Source organism: Pan troglodytes, chromosome 1 (genome assembly GCF_028858775.2).
Source record: "Pan troglodytes isolate AG18354 chromosome 1, NHGRI_mPanTro3-v2.0_pri, whole genome shotgun sequence".
In the NCBI taxonomy this organism is placed as follows: Eukaryota; Metazoa; Chordata; class Mammalia; order Primates; family Hominidae; genus Pan; species Pan troglodytes.
In genome coordinates, this window is record NC_072398.2 from 82,599,471 (window position 1) to 82,622,463 (window position 22,993).

Sequence of the window (22,993 nt, forward strand, 5' to 3'; positions counted from 1 at the left end):
TATATTGGAGTAAATATATATCAGAGTGAAATGTATAACAAGAACAGCACAAAGGACAGAAGGAGAAAACATGTATTGTGAGTTATATTTACAGACCATACATTATTTGAGCGTGGAAAAAGTTAAAAATATATTTTATAAACCCTGGAACATCTGCTAAAACAAAACAAAAAAGGTTGAACAAGATGCCAATATGTAAATATTTCTTACATGTTGCCAAATCTAATTTCATATTAGCAAAATAGTTTGGATTAGATTTAGTAATAGTGCTTGTTAAAAAGAAGCTCAAGGGAAAGGAAAAAATCATATCCAAGAATGAAGGATTCACTTTTAGATTTGACTTCTGGTTAGGAAGCAAAGTCAGTGACAAAGTTAGGGGCAAAAGACTTTGGAGATTCCACCCATTTCTGAATCCCCACTTTCAGACTAGGCTTTCCCAGCAAGTGCATCATTTGTATATACGGTATATAAGTCCTGTGTGTGTGTGTGTGTGTGTGCACTTGCATGTGTGTGTGTGTATTTGTGTAAAGTTTTGTATTGAGCAGGGCCTCTCTTTTGTTCATTGCTCCCTATACAGTGCCTGGTATAGCAGGTATGCAATAGTATTTTATGATTTACTGACTGGAAGTATCAGAACTTTCTGGAGAAGCAGACAGATTGAGCACCATGAGTTACTCTTTACACCTAGGTGAAGAATAATAGATGATACCATCATATGTGGCCTCCCTCTCTGATAAAGTTCCAACTCTCAGCCTACCTGTGACGCTAAGCTCTAAGTGAGAGAATTTACCTGACAGCTACCAACTTTGACTTCAGATGTTCCTGAACTTGGTTTAGCAAAAACAAATTCTGATCTTTCAAGCACCTAACTTATTTTTGTGGAGCCCAACTAAACTCCAGGTTGACAACTGAACCATCATTTATGTATTCTTTTTTTTAAATTGACTGTTTAATTTGGCCTCTTAAACTGAGCCTAGATCCAAATTAGCCTTATCGTAACTATTCAGCACAGGGAGCCTCTGCTTTATGTATACTATGCTGCAGGCCCTGTGTCAAAGCCTAAGAGATGGGATATATAGCTCTTACCATCAAGAAACACAAGATTTACAGCAAAGGGAAATATATAAACAGGTCATTTTTAAATATTGTAAAATGTATTGTAATGGCTAAAAGTAACAACAAAGTGTAATATTGGCAAAAGCATTGAAATATACAAGCTTATTACAAACACTTAGCATACAAAAAAATACTTATAAAAGCTTGGCATCTGCCATTCTGTGTTTCTTGGGTGGTATAACAACCCAGTGTTTGCATCCAGGAAAATGGTCCTGGGTACATATCTCAGCAAAATATGAGGAGTAGTAGTATATCATTCCTTTAAACTCCCAGTTCTTTCCCATGTCTGTTGATTTTATCTAAGGTTGAAAAGGGAAGCTGCAAATCCCAGGCTTTCCTTTCATCATATGCTTCTTGCTTGCCAGCATTTGAAGGAGCAATTCTATCATGTGATTTGACGAACCACTGAATTAGGGAGCAGCAGTCATGTTATGTGAAAGCCTACCAGTTCTGTAGAGACTATAAAATTAATCTAAACAATAAGGTTAAGAATGGGTTGATACCACAAAAAAAGGAAATGTAACTATATGAGATGATAGATATGTTATTTTGCTTAAATATAGTAATTACTTCACTTATATATATATATATATCAAGATAAGTATATCAAAACATCATGTTGTACACCTTAAATATATACAGTTACAAAGAAAGAATCGGGTGAAAACCCACAGTTTATTGTGGTGTTTGTTATTAGAATGACAACCTCTGAGTTCACTCTAAGCTACATTTTGGAGTCAGGTTCCAGATCTAGATGACTGTTTAGGAGTTGCAACAGAGGAAGATATAAGATGAGACAATTACATGTAGCTGAAGCCACAGTGGACTCATTTTGTGACTCAGTACAGGATTTCTCAACCTCAGCAATATTGGCAGTCAAGGCCAGCTGATTCTTTGTTGGTGGAGGAGAGGGCTGTCCTGTGCATTGCAGGGTATCTGGCAGCATGCCTGGCCTCTACCTTCTTGATGCCAGTAGCATTTGTGAGAACCAACAATGTCTTCAGACATTTCCAAATGTTCTCTGGGAGGTACAATTTCCCTTGTTTCATAACCGCAAACCTAATATAACATATATATTTTAGTTAAAAGTAAGACAATCTCTTCTTAAGTGACAGGTAGTTGACATCACTGCTTTTGTTTTTGGAATACTTGTGTCTGGAAAACCCTTGAAGGGGATGATATATGTCAAATGTTAACATTTTTTTTTTCCAGAAAGCCACATAGATACAGTAGTGAAGAGAATGATTAGTTCTGCCTGGGAGTGATCTGTGAAGAACTTCACAAGAAATGATGTTACTCTTATGAAGTGATTAATACCTTTATCATGGGAGTGGAGTAGTTAGAGATGAATTGTGTTCCTGTAAAATAATGCATTTGTCTCCCTCCCCTTCTCTCTCTAACCTCTTGCCTTTCTGCCTTTCACTATGGGGTGACAGAGCAAGAAGGCCCTTGCCAGATGTGGGCACCTCAGTCTTGGACTTTCCAGCCTCCAGAGCTGAAAAAATAAATTTCTGTCCTTTATAAATCACCTAGTCTTGGGTATTCTGTTATAGCAGCACAAAACACACTAAGACAGATGATTGCCAGGTGGACAAAGGTAAGAGAAGGAATAGCAATCTTCGTAGAAGAAACAGCACAGGTAAATGAATGGAACATAGAATAGGATATTTATGGACCTTCAAGTAGTCAATATCACTCTCAGTTTGCGGAAGGTAGCTCCTTTCTGTGCCTGTTTTCTCAGTGTCTTTACTAATAGTGCCCCCTCCTGCCCCTGTCACTCTCAGAACTGTCCCATTTTAATGATAAGTGATATATGGTTATCTTAGATTTTACGAAACTACCAAACTCGGCCTTCTTTAGGTGAAATATTTATGGTCACTTCCTTCTTTCTTTTCTTCCTTTCTCTCACTCTTTCTTCAACAAATAAGTATTGAATTCTTGACACCTACTGATCACTGTGATAGGCAGGCAGAGGGAACAAAGCAGTAGAAAAGACATAGTTCCTGTCTTCAAGGAGCTTATACTATAGTGAAAGACCTATAAATAAGCAACTATCACACTAAGAGGAGCCCACTGGAATAATTACAAGTTGCTCTGAACTTACTTAGGACTTCACAGAAGGCTTTCTGAAGAGGAATGAGACAGCATTGCTGGTACCTGAAGTGCTAATGGGATACAGCCAGTAGATGAGAGGGTGGGCAGATGACCCAAGATGAAGAAACACCATGTGTAAAAACAGAATTGATAAAGGAAAGGCTCACTGAGAAAGCAACATATATCTTCATGCCCCAAAAGAGGTGAGTGAGGCTGTGAATTAAGAGAGGAGTCAGATTGCCGGGCGCGGTGGCTCACGCCTGTAATCCCAGCACTTTGGGAGCCCGAGGTGGGTGGATCACAAGGTCAGGAGATCGAGACCATTTTGGCTAACACGGTGAAACCCCGTCTCTACTAAAAATACAAAAAAATTAGCCAGGCGTGGTTGCGGGCGCCTGTAGTCCCAGCTACTTGGGAGGCTGAGGCAGGAGAATGGCGTGAACTCGGGAGGCGGAGCTTGGAGCCGAGATCGCGCCACTGCACTCCAGCCTGGGGGCCAGAGAGAGACTCCGTCTCAAAAAAAAAAAAAAAAAAAAAAAGAGAGGAGTCAGCAGATGGACAAACCAGGTGTGTGAAGGTCTATCCACTGCCTTTACTTTTTAAAGATATTTCAAAGCATACCACCCACCAAGGAACAGCACTATTCTACATTGCTCTTAAAAGTTAATCTCAACTTTTAGTTTTACTTGCAACATAATTTTTATTAGGTTTCTTAAAATTCCTTTTTTTTTTTTTACATTTTTAAGACTTTATTTTTATAGAGCAGTTTTAGTTTCACAGCAAAATGGAGAAGGTACAGTAGTTCCTCTTTATCCATGGTTTCACTTTCCAAGATTTCGATTACCCAAGAGTGAACTGCAGTCCAAAAATATTGCATATAATAAGATACTTTGAGAGAGACTACAGTCCTTAGAAATATTAAAACAAACCTTCAATATTATAGGAAAATTCATTGCTTTTAGCAAGTAGATTTATAAATTTAACCTCATAATGATAAGATACAGACTGAGTATATATTAAACTTAAAATTTGTCATCCTTGTATGTAAATGTTCACTATCCTTTTCCTTAATTAAATGACAAAGTGTATTTGCTAAAACTGCTTTTTTTTCCAAAGCATCTGTATCACTAGGCACCCATTCTTACAAGTTTCCTTATTAAATTCCAATTAAGCTTATAGAACTTCTGACTTTGATTGTAATTTTTAGCTAAGACTGAATTAATAGTGATGATAGTGATAATAATAAATGATAAACAACAGCAACATCTACTATAACAACTATCATTTATTGGATCTTTACTTTGTACCAGGCATTGTTCCAAGCTCTTTTATTAATCTTAACTCATTTAATCCTGATAACAAACCTATGAGGTAGGCATTATTATTATACACTTTCCACACTCATGAAATTGAGGAATAGAAGTTGGTTAAATAACTTGCCATAAGTCACATATACAACCAGTAAGTGGTAGATTGGGGACGCAGTCACAGGTAGCTTGGGTCAAGGTCAGTTCTGTTCACAACTAGGGTTAATGAAGACAGATCTTATAATTTTGTCGTTCTTTTTTTTGAAAATTGGCATGCCTCCTTTCCACCTGTGCTTTTATACTTTTACTATACGTAGCTTTACAAGCCATAAATTATTGCTTTGTGCATTTTAAACCTATATAAATGCTGTATCATAACATGTATAACTCTGCATCTTGTTTTATTTTCTACTCAAATGGTGCTTTCAAAATTATTATGAAGAATACCACAGAATCTTTAAAAATACCATTTTAGCAGCTATTAATATAATACGCTTTTTTTCTTCTTTAACTTGCTGATGAAATAAAGTATATTGTTAGATTCTGTAAAGTTGAAGAATTCTTGTATTCCTGGTTCCTCCGCTGCTTGGTCATAGTATGTTTTATTCTTAATCCTCTGATGACTTCATTTGCTAATATTTTATTAAAATTTTGTGTCTATTTCTTTACATTAAATTAGTCTATAGCCTTTATATTCTATAAGTTGCCTTATCTGGTAGTAAGAATGTACTAGCGTTTTCAAAACTTGGGAATTTTTTTATATTCTGAGATAAATAAGATAGAAAACTATGGTTTTATATTTACTTGGAAGTCATATGAAAACCAATCTGGAAATGGTATCTTTTAATATTTACTTAGTTTTTTGATTTGGTAATACAGTCACATGGCTCAATGTTTTTAAAAAATATGAATGAACTATCAATATAAAGTGAAAAGTCTCCTTTTCACCCATCTCTTGGTGTCCCACTGCCATCATCATAGAAAGCCAATGCAGTGTGTGTGTGTGTGTGTGTCTGTGTGTGTGAGTGTGTACACTTCCAGAGACTTTTTTATACTTATAGGAACAAGCACACATAGATATCTTCCCATCTACTACCACTTTTACAGAAATAGTCATAGATTATATACAAATTATTCTGAATCCTGTGTTTTCATTTAAAAGTATAAGCTGAAAATCTTTTTCAGCTCTTCAGTATTTCATTGAATCAATGTCACATTTAGGACTTTCAGGGTGTTTCCCACATTTTAATATTTTAAACAATATTTCAATGAATAACCTTAGACTTATGTAATTTCACATGTGTAAAAATATGAGCTCATGTATATGCTATATGTCTAAAAGTTACAAGGTATGAAATTGCTCTGTCAGAAAGTATATGCCTATGTCATTTAGGTAGATATTGCCAAGCTGCCTTGTGCAGAGGTTGTATACAGTGCTTTTTAAATGGTAGTTCTTTAATTACATGTCTAATCTCTTTTGTGATTATTAATCTGTTTAGTTTTATATTTTCCTTGGGTCAATTTTAATATTTTTATATTTAATTATTTTTAATATTTAATGCTATTATGAATAAATATTATTTATAATATTTAATATTATTATAAATAAATCATATAATATTTAATTTTTTATTTGGGTTGTTATCTATTTACTTTAATTTAAATATATATATTTTTTGCCAGATAATTGCACTTTTTTGTAATTATTTTAGTTTTTTCAATATCTGAGGTATTGAAACCTCTTAAAAATACCACTTAAAAATTCCTAATATAAAGAAACAAACAACAGACACTGGGCTCTACTTGAGGGTGGAGAGTGGGATGAGGGAGAGGAGAAGAAAAGATAACTATTGGGTACTGAGCTTAATACCTGGGTGATGAAATAATCTGTACAACAAACCCATAGCATGTGTTTATCTATGTAACAAACCTTCACATGTACCCCAAAACCTAAAATAAAACTTAAAAAAATTTAATACTATACTTCTGCCTAATTCTTCTAACACAGGAATTATCTGTTTTACAGTTCTCTTCAAATAATCAACTTTTGGTTTTATTTATACAACAAGTAATTTTGGATTTATGCTTTATGCTAATTTCAGCTTTGTCTTTATTAATTCCCTTCTCTTTGGTTCCCTTTTGGTTTATTTATGGCTTTTGTTCTAATTTTTAAAATTGAACCATTGTTCTTTATTTTTTAAGAGATATTATAGGTATTACAGCTGAGTTTAAAGTTATATCTTGCAGGTTTGGATTTAATACATTCTTTTTTCATTACTTTCTTTACAAATTAAATTTTTGATTTTGATTTCTTCTTTGATCCAAGGATCTTTTAGGATTGTGCTCCTTAACTTTCAAATAGAGTAGTTGTTGATTTTTAAAAATGTGTTGAATTTCATGTATTTAACATAAAAAATTTTTTAAATTCAGTATCTTTTTGTAGGGTACAACTAAATATGTCTATTAAATTGTATTAGTCAAATATTTTATATTTTTTGGCATTTATCTACTTCTTGTAGCAAAATTTGTTAATATATTTACATCTCTTACACCAAATGTGTGTCTTCTCAATCTATTAATTGATATATCTCTGCCCAGTTAGAAATCTAAAAGTTTTATTTTAGATATTTGACCATGAAAATTTTCAAACTAAAAAAGAGAAAATACGGTATTAAACAAAAATTTGTGCAAGCTTGTAAAAGAAAAAAAGATTACAAGAAAAAACAATAAAATAAAATGTATAAAATAATTGATATAGAAATAGAATCAATTTCAATACACGTAATTGAATGAACTATATACCAACTTACCAACTTAATTCCTTTTATCAAAAGGTAGAGAGTAGCTGGGTGCAGTGGCTCAGTCCTGTAATCCCAGCACTTTGGGAGCCTGAGACGGGTAGATCACTTGAGCTCAGGAGTTTGACCAGCCTGGGCAACATGGCAAAACCCCATCTCTACAAAAAAATTCAAAAAGTTAGCTGGGCATGATGGCAGGGGCCTGTAGTCCCAGCTACCAGGGAGGCTGGCATGGAGAATTGCTTGAGCCTGGCAGGTCAAGGCTGCAGTGAGCCGAGATCACACCACTGCAATCCAGCCTGGGTGACAAAGTGAGACCCTGGCTCAAAAAAAAGAGAATATTCAATTGTATGTTTTAAAGAATTCAATTACAATATAGATTGCTTGTTTAAAAAAAAAAAAACGCTAAGAGAGAATGATTTTAATGAGAGAAATTGGAAGCAGAGGTACAGGAAAATATATACCAGGCAAATACAAGCAGATGAAATTTTTTTTTTTTTTTTTTTTAGGAGACAGGGTCTCAGTCTCACTGTGTTGCCCATGATGGAGTGCAGTGGCATAATCATAGTTCACTGTAACCTTGAACTCTGGCACTCAAAACATCATCCCACCTCAGCTTCCTAAGTAGCAAGGACTACAGGTGCACACCTCCATACCTCCACACCTGGCTTTTTTTCTGTTGTTGTTAGAGACAGAGTACTACTATGTTGCCCAGGCTGGTCTTGAACTCCCCATCTCAAGTGATCCTCCTGCCTTGGCCTCCCAAAGTTCTGGGATTACACAAGCAGATGTTTTTTGAATGTAGCTTCTTCGACAGCCTTAGATTTCTGTGCAAAGACTGCACTAAAGAAAAGGGGATTGGGCAGCCACCGTGGCTCACGCCTGTAATCCCAGCACTTTGGGAGGCCAAGATGGGAGGACTGCTTGAGCTCAGCAGTTCAAGACCAGCCTGAGCAATATAGTAAGACCTTGTCTCTACAAAAATTTTAAAAATTAGCTAGGGTGTGGTGGTGTGCACCTGTAGTCCCAGCCACTTGGGAGATGGAGGCAGGAGGATCGCTTGAGCCCAGGAGTTCAAGGCTGCAGAGAGCTATGATCTCACTACTGTACTCCAGCCTGAGAGACAGAGCAAGATCTTATCTCAAAAAAAATAAACCAATAATATAAAATAAAACAAAAGAAGAGAAGATCGCCTGGTCACTTTTTACTCAAAAAGTGGTCTGAGGACAAGTAGCACCTACATCATCTTGGAGCTTCTTAGAAATGTATTAGTAGATTCTCAGGCCCAGCCCAGACCTACTGAGTTAGAAACTGCATGTTTTTCTTTCATTTGTATTTTTATTGAGCATGTACAATTATACATTTTTCTGGGGTACAATGTGATGTTTTGATACATGTATTATTGTGTTAATAATCAAATCAGGGTAATTAGCATATTCATCACCTCAAACACATAATTTTTATTTGTAGTAGAACATTAAACATATTCTCTTCTAGTTAATTTGAGATATAGATTCCCATATTGTCAATTATAGTTACCCTTCTGTGCAAAAGAACACCAGAACCTATGCTTCCTTTCTAATTGTAACTTTGTACCCATTGACCAACCTCTTCTCATCCTTCCACCCTCCCTACCCTCACTAGTTTCTGGCAGCCACTGTCCTATTTACTACTTCTATGAGATCAACTTATTTAGGTTATACTTATGAGTGATAACATGAGGTATTTGCTTTTCTGTATCTGACCAATGTCATTTAACATAATGTCCTCCAGGCTCATCCATGTTGTTGCAAATGACAGGATTTCATTCTTTTTCGTGGCTTTTACAGGATTTCATTGTGTATAGACACCACATTTTCTTTTTTTGTTTGTTTTATTTTACTTTAAGTTCTGGGATACATGTGCAGAACATGCAGGTTTCTTACATAGGTATACATGTGCCATGGTGGTTTGCTGCGCCTGTCAACCCGTCATCTAGGTTTTAAGCCCCGCATACATTAGGTATTTTTCCTAATGCTCTCCCTCCCCTTGTCCCTAACCCCCCAACAGCCCCCAGTGTGTGATGTTCCCCTCCCTGTGTCCATGTGCTCTCATTGTTCGACTCCCACTTGTGAGTGAGAACATGCAGTGTTCGGTTTTCTGTTCCTGTGTTAGTTTCCTGAGGATGATGGTTTCCAGATTCATCCATGTCCCTGCAAAGGACATGAACTCATTCTTTTTTATGGCTGCATAGTACTCCATGGTGTACATATGCCACATTTTCTTTATCCAGTCTATCACTGATGGGCATCTGGGTTGGTTCCAAGTCTTTGCTGTGGTCAATAGTGCTGGAATAAACATATGTGTGCATGTGTCCTTCTAGTAGAATGATTTATAATCTTTTGGGTATATACCCAGTAATGGGATTGCTGGGTCAAATGGTATTTTTGGTTCTATATCCTTGAGGAATCACCACATTGTCTTCCACAATGGTTGAAGTAATTTACACTCTCAACAACAGTGTAAAAGCGTTCCTATTTCTCCACATCCCCGCCAGCATCTATTGTTTCCAGACTTTTTAAAAAAATTTTTTATTATACTTTAAGTTTTAGGGTACATGTGCAAAACATGCAGGTTTGTTACATATGTATACATGTGCCATGTTGGTGTGCTGCACCCATTAACTCATCATTTACCATTAGGTATATCTCCTAATGCTATCCCTCCCCCCTTCCCCCACCCCACAACAGGCCTCAGTGTGTGATGTTCGCCTTCCTGTGTCCATGTGCTCTCATTGTTCAATTCCCACCCATGAGTGAGAACATGAGGTGTTTGGTTTTTCGTCCTTGCAAAAGTTTGCTGAGAATGATGGTTTCCACCTTCATCCATGTCCCTACAAAGGACATGAACTCATCATTTTTTATGGCTGCATAGTATTCCATGGTGTATATGTGCCACATTTTCTTTATCCAGTCTATCACTGTTGGACATTTGGGTTGGTTTCAAGTCTTTGCTATTGTGAATAGTGCTGCAATAAACATATGTGTGCATGTGTCTTTATAGCAGCATGATTTATAATCCTTTGGGTATATACCCAGTAATGGCATGGCTGGGTCAAATGGTATTTCTGGTTCTAGATCCCTGAGGAATCACCACACTGACTTCCACAATGGTTGAACTAGTTTACAGTCCCACCAACAGTGTAAAAGTGTTCCTATTTCTCCACATCCTCTCCAGCACCTGTTGTTTCCTGACTTTTTAATGATTGCCATTCTAACTGGTGTGAGATGGTATCTCATTGTGGTTTTGATTTGCATTTCTCTGATGGCCAGTGATGATGAGCATCTTTTCATGTGTCTTTTGGCTGCATAAATGTCTTCTTTTGAGAAGTGTCTGTTCATATCCTTTGTCTGCCTGTTGATGGGGTTCTTTATTTATTTCTTGTAAATTTGTTTGAGTTCTTCGTAGATTCTGGATATTAGCCCTTTGTCAGATGAGTAGATTACAAAAATTTTCCCCCAGTCTGTAGGTTGCCTGTTCACTCTGATGGTAGTTTCTTTTGCTGTGCAGAAGCTTTTTGGTTTAATTGGATCCCATTTGTCAATTTTGGCTTTTGTTACCATTGCTTTTGGTGTTTGAGACATGAAGTCCGTGCCCATGCCTATGTCCTGAATGGTATTGCCTAGGTTTTCTTCTAGGGTTTTTATGGTTTTAGGTCTAACGTTTAAGTCTTTAATCCATCTTGAATTAATTTTTGTATAAGGTGTAAGGAAGGGATCCAGTTTCAGCTTTGTACCTATGGCTAGCCAGTTCTTCCAGCACCATTTATTAAATAGGGAATCCTTTCCCCATTTCTTGTTTTTGTCAGGATTGTCAAAGATCATATAGTTGTAGATATGTGGCATTATTTCTGAGGGCTCTGTTCTGTTTCATTGGTCTGTATATCTGTTTTGGTACCAGTACCATGCTGCTTTGGTTACTGTAGCCTTGCAGTATACTTTGAAGTCAGGTAGCGTGATGCCTCCAGCTTTGTTCTTTTGCCTTAGGATTGACTCGGCGATGCAGGCTCTTTTTTGGTTCCATATGAACTTTAAAGTAGTTTTTTCCAATTCTGTGAAGAAAGTCATTGGTAGCTTGATGGGGATGGCATTGAATCTATAAATTACCTTGGGCAGTATGGCCATTTTCATGATATTGATTCTTCCTACCCATGAGCATGGAATGTTCTTCCATTTCTTTGTATCCTCTTTTACTTCATTGAGCAGTGGTTTGTAGTTCTCCTTGAAGAGGTCCTTCATGTCCCTTGTAAGTTGGATTCCTAGGTATTTTATTCTCTTTGAAGCAATTGTGAATGGGAGTTCACTCATGATTTGGCTCTCTGTTTGTCTGTGATTGGTGTATAAGAATGCTTGTGATTTTTGCACATTGATTTTGTATCCTGAGACTTTGCTGAAGTTGCTTATCAGCTTAAGGAGATTTTGGGCTGAGACGATGGTTTCTAGATATACAATCATGTCATCTGCAAACAGGGACAATTTGACTTCTTCTTTTCCTAATTGAATACCCTTTATTACCTTCTCCTGCCTAATTGCCCTGGCCAGAACTTCCAACACTATGTTAAATAGGAGTGGTGAGAGAGGGCATCCCTGTCTTGTGCCAGTTTTCAAAGGGAATGCTTCCAGTTTTTGCCCATTCAGTATGATATTGGCTGTGGGTTTGTCATAGATAGCTCTTATTATTTTGAGTTATGTCCCATCAATACCTAATTTATTGAGAGTTTTTAGCATGAAGTGTTGCTGAATTTTGTCAAAGGCCTTTTCTGCATCTATTGAGATAATCATGTGGTTTTTGTCATTGGTTCTGTTTATATGCTGGATTATGTTTATTGATTTGCATATGTTGAACCAGCCTTGCATGCCAGGGATGAAGCCCACTTGATCATGGTGAATAAGCTTTTTGATGTGCTGCTGGATTTGGTTTGCCAGTATTTTATTGAGGATTTTTGCATCGATGTTCCTCATGGATATTGGTCTCAAATTCTCTTTTTTTGTTGTGTCTCCAGGGATGGAGGAAGATCTACCAAGCAAATGGAAAACAAAAAAAAAGGCAGGGGTTGCAATCCTAGTCTCTGATAAAAGAAACCTTAAACCAACAAAGATCAAAAGAGACAAAGAAGGCCATTACATAATGGGAAAGGGATCAATTCAACAAGAAGAGCTGACTATCCTAAATATATATGCACCCAATACAGGAGCAACCAGATTCATAAAGCAAGTCCTTAGAGACCTACAAAGAGACTTAGACTCCCACACAATAATAGTGGGAGACTTTAACACCCCATTGTCAACATTAGACAGATCAGTGAGACAAAAGTCAACAAGGATATCCAGGAATTGAACTCAGCTCTGCACCAAGTAGACCTGATAGACATCTACAGAACTCTCCACCCCAAATCAACAGAATATACTTTCTTTTCAGCACCACACTGCACTTATTCCAAAATTGACCACATAGTTGGAAGTAACGCACTCCTCAGCAAATGTAAAAGAATAGAAATCATAACAAACTATCTCTCAGACCACAGTGCAATCAAACTAGAACTCAGGATTAAGAAACTCACTCAAAACCGCTCAACTACATGGAAACTGAACAACCTGCTCCTGAATGACTACTGGGTACATAACGAAATGAAGGCAGAAATAAAGATGTTCTTTGAAACCAACGAGAACAAAGACACAACATACCAGAATCTCTGGGACACATTTAAAGCAGTGCGTAGAGGGAAATGTATAGCACTAAATGCCCACAAGAGAAAGCAGGAAAGATCTAAAATTGACACCCTAACATCACAATTAAAAGAACTAGAGAAGCAAGAGCAAACACATTCAAAAGCTAGCAGAAGGCAAGAAATAACTAAGATCAGAGCAGAACTGAAGGAAATAGAGACACAAAAAACCCTTCAAAGAATCAATGAATCCAGGAGCTGGGTTTTTTTTGAAAAAATCAACAAAATTGATAGACCGCTAGCAAGACTAATAAAGAAGAAAAGAGAGAAGAATCAAATAGATGCAATAAAAAATGATAAAGGGGATATCACCACCGATCCCACAGAAATACAAACTACCATCAGAGAATACTATAAACACCTCTATGCAAATAAACTAAAAAATCTAGAAGAAATGGATAAATTCCTGGACACATACACCCTCCCAAGACTAAACCAGGAAGAAGTTGAATCTCTGAATACACCAATAACAGGCTCTGAAATCGAGGCAATAATTAATAGCTTACAAACAAAAAAAAGTCCAGGACCAGATGCATTCACAGCCGAATTCTACCAGAGGTACAAGGAGGAGCTGGTACCATTCCTTCTGAAACTATTCCAATCAATAGAAAAAGAGGGAATCCTCCCTAACTCATTTTATGAGGCCAGCATCATCCTGTTTCCAGACTTTTTAATGATCGCCATTCTAACTGGCGTGAGATGGTATCTCATTGTGGTTTCGGTTTGCATTTCTCTAATGATCAGTGATGATGAGCTTTTTTTCACATGTTTGTTGGCCTCATAAATGTCTTCTTTTGAGAAGTGTCTGTTCATATACTTTGCCCACTTTTTGATGGGGTTGTTTGCTTATTTCTTGTAAATTTGTTTAAGTTCCTTGTAGATTCTCGATATTAGCCCTTTGTCAGACGGATAGATTGCAAAAACTTTCTCCCATTCTGTAGGTGTCTGTTCACTCTGATTGTTTCATTTGCTGAACAGAAGCTCTTTAGTTTAATTAAATCCCATTTGTCAATTTTGCCTCCTGTTGCAATTGCTTTTGGTGATTCAGTCATGAAGTCTTTGCCCATGTCTATGTCCTGACTGGTATTGCCTAGGTTTTCATCTAGGGTTTTTATGGTTTTAGGTTTTACATATAAGTCTCTAATACATCTTGAGCTAATTTTTGTATAAGATGTAAGTAGGGGTCCAGTTTCTGCTTTCTACCTATGGCTACCCAGTTTTCCCAGCACCATTTATTAAATAGGGAATCTTTACCCCATTGCTTGTTTTTGTCAGGTTTGTCTGAGATCAGATGTTTGTAGATGTGTGGTGTTATTTCTGAGGCTTCTGTCTTGTTCCATTAGCCTATATATCTGTTTTGATACCAGTACCATGCTGTTTTGGTTACTGTAGCCTTGTAGTATAGTTTGAAGTCAGGTAGTGTGATGCCTTTTTGCTTAGTATTTTGGCTTAGGATGTTCTTTTTGCTTAGGATTGTCTTGGCTATACGGGCTCTTTTTTGGTTCCATATGAAATTTAAAGTAGCTTTTTCTTTTTCTTTGAAGAAAGTCAGTGGTAGCTTGATGAGAATAGCATTGAATTTATAAATTACTTTGGGCAGTATGGCCATTTCACGATATTGATTCTTCCTATCCATGAACATGGAATTTTTTTCCATTTGTTTGTGTCCTCTCTTATTTCCTTGAGCAGTGGTTTGTAGGGTTGTTCTCCATTCATTTTTGGACACTTAGTTTGATTCCATATCTTCACTACTGTGAATAACACTGCAATAAACAGGAGTGCAGATATCTCTTTGACATACTGATTTAATTTCCTTTCTCACACTGCTAATAAAGACATACCCACAACTGGGTAATTTATAAAGAAAAAGAGGTTTAATGGACTCACAGTTCTACGTGGCTCGGGAGGCCTCATGATCATGGTGGAAGGCAAAAGGCATATCTTACATGGTGGCAGGCAAGAGAGAAATGGGAACCAAGCAAAAGGGCTTTCCCCTTATAAAACCATCAGATCTCATGAGACTTATTCACTACCACGAGAACAGTATGGGAGAAAACGCCCCCCTTGACTCAATTATCTATCACCAGGTCCCTCCAACAACAAGTGGGAATCATGGGAGCTACAATTCAAGATGAGATTTGGGTGGAGACACAGCCAAATCATATCAGATATATACCCAGTAACAGGATTGCTGGATTGTATGGTCATTCTACTTTTAATTTTTTAAGGAAACTCCATACTTTTTCCCATAATGGCTGTACTAATTTATATTCACACCAACAGTGTGTAAGGGTTCCCTTCTCTCCGCATACTCACCAATACTTTATATCTTTTGCTTTTTGATAATAGTCTTTCTAACTGGAGTGAGGTGATATTTCACTGGGGTTTTGATTTGCATTTCCCTGATGATTAGTGATGTTGAACATTTTTTCATATACCTGTTGGCCATTTGTATGTCTTGTTTGGTGAAATGTCTGTTCCTTGAATATTTTGCCCATTTTTAAATAAAATTTTTTGTTTTTATATTATTGAGTTATTTGAGTTCCTTATATATTCTGGATATTAACCCACTGTCAGATGTATAGTTCACAAATATTTTTCCACATGTGGAAATGTGAGATGCCTGCTCCCCATTCACCTTCTGCCATGATTTTAAGCTTCCCAAGCCCTCCCCAGAAGCAGATGCCAGTGCTATACTTCCTGTACAGCCTGCAGAACCATGAGCCGATTAAACCACTTTTCTTACAAATTACCAGGTCTCAGGTATTTATAACAATGTAAGAATGGCCTAATACAGGGATTTTTGTGGTTTCATACAAACTTTAGGACTTTTTTCTATTCCTGTTAAAAATGTCATTGTTATTTTAATAAGGATTGCATTAGTTCTATAGATCACTTTTGACAGTATGGATGTTTTGAAAATATTAATTTTTCCAGTTCATGAACATGGAACATTTTTCCATGTATTTGTGTCCTCTTCAATTTCTTTCATCAGTTATTTTATAGCTTTCAGTATAGAGATTTTTACCTCCTTGTTAAATTTATTCCTAGAAATCTTGGTGTTTTTTGTAGCTCATGTAAATACAATCCTTTTTCTGAATTCTTTTTCAGATAGTTTGCAGTGATTGCTAATGACTTTTTGTGTATTGATTTTGCATCCTAAAGCTTACCTGAATTTTTTTTAGTTCTAACAGTTTTTTTATAGTGAAATACTTAGGATTTTCTATATAAGATGATATTGTCTGTAAACAGGGACAATTTGACTTCCTTCTTTCTAATGTAAATACTTTTTAAAAATTTATTTATTTATTTTTGCCTAATTGTTTGGCTAGGACTTCCAGTACTACGTTGAATGGAAGGGACGAAAATTTGCAGGCATTGTTATCTCATTTCAGATATTAGAAGAAAAGCTTTCAACTTTTCCCCATTTAGTATGATTTTAGTTATGGATTTGTAATATATGGCTTTCATCGTGTTGAGGTATGTACTTTATATACCTAATTTATTGAGAGTTTTCATCATACAGGGATGTTAAATGTTGTCAAATGCTTTCTCCATGTCTATTAAAATGACCATATGGCTTTTGTCCTTCTTTGTGTTAATATGATGTATCACATTTATTGATTTGCACATATTAAACCATCCGTGCATTCCTGCGAGAAATCTCAGTTGATCATGGCCTTTTACTGTGCTGCTGAAATGAGTCTGCTATTATTTTATTGAAAATTTTTGCATCTATGTCCATCAGATATATTGGCCTGTAGTTTTCTCTTTCTGGTTGTGTCCTTATCTGGTTTTGGTATCAGCATAATGCTGGCCTTATACAATAATGAATTTGGAAGTATTTTCTTTTCTTCAATTTTTTGAAATAGTATGAGAAGAATTGTTATTCTTCCTTAAATATTTGGTAGAATTCAGCAGTGAAAGCATCAGGTCCTGGGATTTTCTTGGATGGGAGACTATATTACTGATTCATCTTTCTTATTATTGATCTGTTACAGATCTTCTATTTCTTCATAATTCAATTTTGGTATGTTGTATGTGTCTGAGAATTTATGTGTAACAATTATAAGTATATACACCCAATGTTGGAGTACCCAAATATACAAAACAAATATTATTTTATCTAAAGGGAGAGAACAGACTGTGATACAGTAACAGTAGGAGACTTTAGCACCCCACTTTCAGCAATAGACAGATCATCCAGACAGAAAATTAACAAAGAATTATCAGATTTAAACTGCACTCTAGCCCAAATGGATCTAACCAACATTTATAGTACATTACATCCAATAGTTGCAAAATACACATCCTTCTCAACTGTGCATGAAACTTCTCTGGGATAAATCATACATTTAGCCACAAAACAAGTGTTAACAAATTTAAGAATATAGATATATCAAGTATATTTGCTGATCACAATAGTATAAAACTGGAAATCAGTAACAGGAGGAACTTCAGAAACTTTACTAATATGTGGAAATTGAACAACATGGTCCTGAATAACCAATGGGTTAATGAAGAAATTAAAAAGGAAAATTTAAAAATTTCTTGAGACAAAATTGAAACACAATGTTCCAAAACCTATGGGATACAGCGAATGCAGTTTTAAGAGTGAAGTTTAGAGAAATAAATGCATACACCAAAAAAAAAAAGTCAAATAAACGACCTAATGTTGTACTTCAAGGAAGTAGAAAAACAAAACAAACTAAATCCAAAATTACTGGAAGGAAGGAAATAAAAGCAGGGCAGAAATAAATGAAATAGAGAGTTTAAAAAATATAAAAATCAACAAAATTAAGAGTTGATTTTTTGAAAAAATAGAAAAAAAATCAACAAACTTTTAGCTACCCTAAGAAAAAGAGAGAAGACTCTGTTTTGGTATCAGTACCATGCTGTTTTGGTTACTGTAGCCTTGCAGTATACTTTGAAGTCAGGTAGTGTGATGCCTCCAGCTTTGTTCTTTTGCCTTAGGATTGACTTGGTGATGCGGGCTCTTTTTTGGTTCCATATGAACTTTAAAGTAGTTTTTTCCAATTCTGTGAAGAAAGTCATTGGTAGCTTGATGGGGATGGCATTGAATCTATAAATTACCTTGAGTAGTATGGCCATTTTCACGATATTGATTCTTCCTACCTATGAGCATGGAATGTTCTCCCATTTCTTTGTATCCTCTTTTATTTCATTGAGCAGTGGTTTGTAGTTCTCCTTGAAGAGGTCCTTCATATCTCTTGTAAGTTGGATTCCTAGGTATTTTATTCTCTTTGAAGCAATTGTGAATGGGAGCTCACTCATGATTTGGCTCTCTGTTTGTCTGTGATTGGTGTATAAGAATGCTTGTGATTTTTGCACATTGATTTTGTATCCTGAGACTTTGCTGAAGTTGCTTATCAGCTTAAGGAGATTTTGGGCTGAGACAATGGTTTCTAGATATATAATCATGTCATCTGCAAACAGGGACAATTTGACTTCTTCTTTTCCTAATTGAATACCCTTTATTACCTTCTCCTGCCTAATTGCCCTGGCCAGAACTTCCAACACCATGTTGAATAGGAGTGGTGAGAGAGGGCATCCCTATCTTGTGCCAGTTTTCAAAGGGAATGCTTAATGGAACAGAACAGAGCCCTCAGAAATAACGCTGCATATCTACAACTATCTGATCTTTGACAAACCTTACAAAAACAAGAAATGGGGAAAGGATTCCCTATTTAATAAATGGTGCTGGGAAAACTGGCTAGCCATATGTAGAAAGCTGAAACTGGATCCCTGCCTTACACCTTATACAAAAATTAATTCAAGATGGATTAAAGACTTAAATGTTAGACCTAAAACCATAAAAACCCTAGAAGAAAACCTAGGCAATACCATTCAGGACATAGGCATGCGCAAGGACTTCATGTCTAAAACACCAAAAGCAATGGTAACAAAACCAACATAGAAAAATGGGATCTAATTAAACTAAAGAGCTTCTGCACAGCAAAAGAAACTACCATCAGAGTGAACAGGCAACCTACAGACTGGGGGAAAATTTTTGTAATCTACTCATCTGACAAAGGGCTAATATCCAGAATCTACAAAGAACTCAAACAAATTTACAAGAAATAAATAAAGAACCCCATCAACAGGCAGATGAAGGATATGAACAGACACTTCTCAAAAGAAGACATTTATGCAGCCAAAAAACACATGAAAAAATGCTCACCATCACTGGCCATCAGAGAAATGCAAATCAAAACCACAATGAGATACCATCTCACACCAGTTAGAATGGCGATCATTAAAAAGTCAGGAAACAACAGGTGCTGGAGAGGATGTGGAGAAATAGGAACACTTTTACACTGTTGGTGGGACTGTAAACTAGTTCAACCATTGTGGAAGTCAGTGTGGCGATTCCTCAGGGATCTAGAACTAGAAATACCATTTGACCCAGCCATCCCATTACTGGGTATATACCCAGAGGACTATAAATCATGCTGCTATAAAGACACTTGCACACGTATGTTTATTGCAGCACTATTCACAATAGCAAAGACCTGGAACCAAGCTAAATGTCCAACAATGATAGACTGGATTAAGAAAATGTGGCACATATACACCATGGAATACTATGCAGCCATAAAAAATGATGAGTTCATGTCCTTTGTAGGGACATGGATGAAATTGGAAATCATCATTCTCAGTAAACTATCGCAAGGACAAATAACCAAATACACATCTTCTCACTCATGGGTGGGAATTGAACAATGAGAACACATGGACACAGGAAGGGGAACATCACACTCTGGGGACTGTTGTGGGGTAGGGGGAGAGGGGAGGGATAGCATTAGGAGATATACCTAGTGCTAAATGACAAGTTAATGGGTGCAGCACACCAGCATGGCACATGTATATGTATGTAACTAACCTGCACATTGTGCACATGTACCCTAAAACTTAAAGTATAATAATAATAAAATAAAATAAAAAGAGAGAAGACTCAAATAAATACAATTAGAGATGAAAAAGAAAACATTACAACTGATACCCCCCAGAAATACAAAGGATCATGAGAGAGTATTATGAACAATTATATGCCAACAAATTGGATAACATAGAAGAAATGGATAAATTCCAGAATCTGCATTTTTTTGCAACAAGACAGTTGTTTTTTATTTTAATTTTTAAATTTTTATGGATACATAGTAGGTATATATATTTATGGGTTACATGAGATTTTATGATACAGACATGTAATGCATAATAATCACATAAACATAAATGGAGTATTCATCACCTCAAGCATTTATCCTTTTTTTTTTAACTTTTACTTTAAGTTCAGGGGTACATGTGCAGGTTTGTTACATAGGTAAACTTGTGTCATGGGGGTTTGTTGTACAGATTACTTCATCACCCAGGTATTAAGCCTAGTACCCATTAGTTATTTTCCCTGACCCTCTCCCTCCTCCTATCCTCTACCCTCCAACAGGACCTGGTGTTTGTTGTTCCCTCTTATGTGCCCATATGTTCTCATTGTTCAGCTCCCACTTATAAGTGAGAACATGCAGGATTTGATTTTCTGTTCCCGTGTTAGTTTTCTAAGGATAAGGGCCTCTAGCGCCATCCATGTCCCTGCAAAGGACATGATCTCATTCTTTTTTATGGCAGCATAGTATTCCATGATGCATATATAACACATTTTCTTTAATCTCTCATTGATGGGCATTTAGGTTGATTTCATGTCTTTGCTATTGTGCATAGTGCTGCAGTGAACAAACGTGTGCATGTGTCTTTATGGTAGTATGATTTATATTCCTTTGGGTATATACCCAGTAATGGGATTGCTGGCTTGAATGGCATTTCTTTCTTTTCTTTTGTTTTTTTTTTTAATTATACTTTAAGTTCTAGGGTACATGTGCACAACGTGCAGGTTTGTTACATATGTACACATGTTGAATGGCATTTCTTTCTTTAGATCTTAGAGGAATCACCACACTGTCTTCCACAATGGTGGAACTAATTTACACTCCTACCAACAGTGTATAAGTGTTTCTTTTTCTCTACAACCTCACCAGCATCTGTCATTTTTTGACTTTTTAGTAATAGCCACATAATCTGCATTTTAACAAGATTTCCAATATTAAAGTGTTAGGAGCACTCCCTTTATTGCATTTTTCAGCAAGAGACCTATGGAGACCATCAGTGAACGGTAAAGGAAAGCAGTTCTGACTAATCTAGATGCCTCTTTTTGTCTCTACTTTCTGTCCTTTCCATTCCACTCAGGAGAGAAACTTGGTTGGAGGTTTTGTTGGTTCTTAGGATATTGGGGCACGAAACCTCCGTGCTGCCGAGGTGCCTCAGGGATGGCAAGTAAAGAGTAGGTCCTTCATGCCAGGAAGAGGGATAAGCAAACAGGTGTGTCTGGGTGGAGTAGGTTCAGGTGCCAAACTCAGGTGTCCCAACCAGAAAAACAGTAAGAGAATTGTTGGGGCAGGAGCTGGTGTGGGTTGTTTAGCTGAAACCTCTCCTTTTTAAAGTGTTAGCACTCTCAGAACTTCTTCCTCATTTCCTGGCACACAGGACAACCTTCCTCCCACCTGTCTCACATTATGATCTTGTCAGTGTCTCTTATTTTCTTCTCTCAACCCAACTGGAATTCTCCTTGGCTATTTCTCTCTCTAGCCAACCCAAGGCTACTAAGAGTTGTCTGCATATATATTTTTAATTATCTTGATGTGCTCCTTGGTACTGCTCTGGCTTAAAGTGCACTGGCTATTCCCTCTGTCTGGAATGCTCTTTCAATGATGTGGACATAGCTGACTCTTTGACTTCTCAATAAGGCCCACACTGACCACACTATTTAAAATTGCAACTCATGCCTGGTGACCCTAATCCTCAGTAGCAGCTTGCTCTACATTTTCCTCTCCCTAGTATTTATTATCTTCTAACATCCTATATAATGTACTTACCTGTTATGTTTGTTACTTATTATTTGACTTCCCCTGCCAGACATTGACAATGTTCTCTGCCTATGTTGTTCACAAATGTATCCATAAAGAATAGTGCTTTGCCAAGGTTAAATTCTCAATAAATATTTGTTGAAATTGAATTGAAGTGAGTTGAATTGAATTGGGTCGAACTGAATTGGATTTTATTGAATGAAAAGACTGTCACTCTCACATTTTTACTTACAGGCACATCCAAAACCTTCTATTTTCTACTGGATCATTTCCATCAGTAGACAAACATGCTTTTATTTCTCTCATCAAAAACAAAAAGCTAAATACATTTGTTGACCTCCATTGTTTTCTGATCAACTCACCTTCCAATTTCTCTGCTCCTGTTTTAGCTAAACTCCTTGAAATAACTGCTGGTGCTCATAGTTGTCTCTAATTCTCTCCTTCTCTCCCCATTGTATTCAGTAGGCTTTTGTTCTCCCTTCTCCACATAAATGACTCTTGTCAAGAGCATCAAGAACATCCTCACTGCTAAGTCTACACCCAGATCCCAGCCATCCTCTTTTTTTTTTTTTTTCCTATCAGCAGTGTTTGTCTCACACCATTGGTAAATGGCTCCCCTTGGCGTACTTTCTTTGCGCACTTCCAGGACACCACACTTTCCCGACTCTCTTACCTCCTTGTCTGTTTGTTCTCACTCTCCTTGGTTCTGCATTTCCCAGTCTCTAAATGTTGGAGAGCCCCACTGCTAAGCCCTTTGGCCTTCTTCTCACCCCTTGGTGATAGTAACCAGTCTTAAACAAGGCTCTAAGATCTTTCCTATGCTGACGACATCTACACTAATAACTCTCGTCCAGTTCTCTGCCATGTATATGGATTTATATACTAGACCTTTAAATGTGTTATTTCAAACTTAACAGTCAAAACGGAGCTCCTGATCTTCCCTCCCAAGGGAGGAACTGTCTCCAGTCTCAATTCCTA